At 42.2% G+C, this 3,555-nt stretch overlaps 1 pseudogene; it reads left to right on the plus strand.

Annotated features, from left to right (window-relative positions):
- The first annotated feature begins 698 nt into the window (after nucleotides 1–698).
- Nucleotides 699–2,871, plus strand: LOC111797457 (annotated as a pseudogene).
- Nucleotides 2,872–3,555: the final 684 nt, after the last annotated feature.

A 3,555-nucleotide genomic window follows, 5' to 3' on the forward strand; every position in this document is an offset into this window, starting at 1 on the left:
CAGTCAGTCTTTTCCGTCTTATGAAAGAAAGGCTTTGTTCAAGGATTCTATATCAATTGATAAATGAGAGATAGTTATCTTTCATCAAATTGTAAGGGAATGACTATGCTTTATTCTTCGGAGAAAAGATCAAACTGAATTATGAAGCAAGAAGTTTGAAACTTAGATAATGAACCTCTTTTGCTTATAACTCGAGAAAAAGGCTACTACTAGATCTATGAGAAATTTCATTCAATTAGATTCCATATGGTTTGGACAGCAAAAGAATTGACTCTTTGTTGGTTGAGCCGTATGAGGTAGGAAACTCTCAAGTACGGTTCTAAGGGAAGGAAGGAATTTACCTGCCTATTCCGACCGGGGAGAACAGGCCGGCCATTCGACAGGGAGATTCGGAAATTGCAGAGGCTTGGTTCAATCAGCTGAGTATTGGAAACAAGCTATACTATAGTACTGACTCCCGGTAATTCTATTGAAGCACTAAATAATGGGTTGAAGATCACAAGGCGTTTCAAATAAGAAAACTCTCTCTTTCTTTCATAGCTATTCCATTATATTTATATAGTAGTATTAGTTAGCAATGAATATAGTTGTTATAATCCGCATCCATCAGTCAAATCAACTAAAAGGGAGAATTTCTCAGGCAGGGAAGAACCAAGCAAAGCAAGCAAGATCGTTCAATTTCCTTTGGTATAAGGGTAGTAAACGATACAGAGATAGATTAGAGAATCCATTTGAGAAAAAGCTAATTCTATCTATAAAGGGTTGATAAGATTCAACAAGGTCCGTTGAGCGCCTCTTGACTATGGCATAATAGATACGAACACTTGTCCCGGCCGGATACACTTCCAGATCATAATTGGGCTCTAGTGAATAACTCAAACTAAAATGGGAGATAGCAGAGCAGAGAAAGAAACTCAGTATCAAAATCTCTCATAGGTTCACTAATTACTTAACTGGGGGCTGGCTCTTTGTATGTGTTGTACGGAAAGAGGAGGACTCCATGAGCATGAGTGTGATTATTCGTTCGCCGTAACCATCAGTCAAAATTGGGGTGGGGTAGAGATAGGGCGTCAACCCTTCTTTCGAGGAATGGGCCAGCCGGGGCATTTAGTTCTCTAGAACAATAGCTAAGGGGATACTAACTACCACCACTTGGATTGATTTGGAACCTTCCTTCATGCTGATGCTCACGATTTCGATAGCCATACTAGTGATTTGGAGGAGGATCTCTCGAAAAAAGTCTTTAGTGCGCATTTCGGCCAACTCTCCATCATCTTTCTTTCTTTCTTTGGCTGAGTTAGTTGGGATGTATTTCCACGGTGCTCGTTTTTCCAATTATAATGGCTAGGCGATCCTACTCACATTGAAATATTGACATGGTGATGTATGTAGGTAGGCGTGGGGTTTGTTTCGAGGAATAGAAATAACCTCTCTCTGTGGTCAGATGTGGCAAGCATCCGGAATAACTAGTTCATTATTGTACCGCAGTGCATTAGTTCAGCCTTAATGCTTTTTGCCGGTTGGTTATCACAAGGCTGCTAATGGGCTTGGTTCCCCAAGATGTAGAATCCACATGTTCAATCACCATTTAGCGGGTCTCCTAGGACTTGGGTCTCTTTCTTGGGCGGGACAGACATCAAGTACACCTATCTTTCTTTACCGATTGAGATTAACCAATTGAATTTCTAAATGATGCTGGCTGGAGTAGATCCTAAAGAGATTCCACTTCCTCTCCTGATAGCTGGTCACATGTATAGATAGGACCAACTGGGGCATTGGTCAGGGTATAAAATCAAAGATATTTGAGAGGGAGGCTGATCAAGGTCCATTTACAGGCCAGGGTCATAAAGGACTATATGAGATCCTCGTAATGCCATGCTCCATTATCTATTCCACCTAGTTAGGCTCTTTCACCATTATTCTAGCCTAGCTCACCATATGTATGCGATGCCTGCCCCCTTATCCCTAGCTACTGACTATGGGACAGAACTTTCATTGTTCACACATCACAGTGGATTTCTCATAGTTTAGTTGGTGCTGCCGCGCATGCAGCCAGTTTTATAGATGGTAAGAGAGAGACTATGATCCAACTACTCGCTACAAACAACGATTTATTAGATCTCGTGGACTTAGGCATCGCGATGCAATCATATCACATCTCAACTGGGAGGGTATGGATATTTTGAGGCTTTCACTGTTTTGGTATATTCATTCATAATGATACCATGAGTGCTTTAGGGCGGCCCCAAGATATCTTTTCCCCCTATACAATATGGATACAAAAGACCCATGCTTTAGCACCTAGTAGAACGGCCCCAGGTCCAACAACAGGCACGAGTTTGACTTGGTGGGAGGATGGTTATTTAGTGGCTGTGGGCGGCAAAGTGGCTTTGTTACCTATTCCGGTAGGAGCCGCAGATTCTTTGGTACATCATAGTCAGGCATTTACAATTCATGTAAGGGTATTGATACTCAGGGGTTCCATTTTCTCGTAGCTCGCCTTTGATACCGGATAAAGCAAATCAAATCTAATCAAGGGTTTCGTTTCCCTTGTGTGTGATGGACCGGGAAGAGGGGGTACATGTCAAGTATACGCTTGCGTGGGATCATGTCTTCTTAAGGACTATTTTGGATGGACAATTCCATTTCGGGGTAGTAAGTAATATGTATGCCTGCCATTTACGGTGGAAAATGCAGTCAGATGTTTGGGGTAGTGACAGTGATCAAGCAAGGGGGAGTAACTCATATTACGGGAGTCAACTTTGCGCAGAGTTCCATCATTACTATTAATGGGTGGCTTCGCTCTTATAGGCACAGGTAATTTAGTCTTATGGTTCTTCTTCCCGCATATGGCCCGTTCGTTTTTCCTAGGTGCTAATTTTGGTAGGGGCTTTTAGTTTCATCTTTCTATTCTGCAGGCGTGGTTATTGTATTGGGAAGAACTTATTGATTGAATCCAGCGGTTGGTTTGGGCTCATAATCAATGAGAAAGTTGCTCCTCCTACTCTCAGCCTAGATAGAGCCTTGATTGAGGATTGTCCAAGGACGTGCTGTATGTAGGAGTAACCCATCTATTCATTACCTTACCTTCTGGGTGGAATTGCCACAAGATAGACGCTCTTTCTCTTCTTAGCAAGAATTATTGCAGTCGGATAATGGCTAGGAGGATTTGAAAGGCATTATGGCACTAGGATTTACAAGGTTTAGCCAAGGCTTAGCTCAGGACCCCACTCTACTCTACTACTCATGGTATTTGGTTTGTTATTGCTACTGCGCCTGACTTCGAAAGGCATGATGATATTACTGAAGAACACGTCTTGACTTTATCATCATCTTTTTGCTTCCTTCGCATTTCGGGCAATTAGTAAGAATTTGTCTGTGTATACTTCCCGAAATCTCTTTCATGTAGCTTGTCAAGGGAATTTTGAAGCATGAGTACAAGCAAGACCCTTTCCATCTAAGACCTATTTGCAATTTGGGATCCTCGGTCAACCGGAAAAGCTTTTACTCGAGGGGGTGCTCCCAGTGAATATCGCTTATTCTGGTGTTTCTTTC

The sequence above is a fragment of the Cucurbita pepo genome, chromosome LG06 (assembly GCF_002806865.2).
Source record: "Cucurbita pepo subsp. pepo cultivar mu-cu-16 chromosome LG06, ASM280686v2, whole genome shotgun sequence".
Taxonomy (NCBI): domain Eukaryota; kingdom Viridiplantae; phylum Streptophyta; class Magnoliopsida; order Cucurbitales; family Cucurbitaceae; genus Cucurbita; species Cucurbita pepo.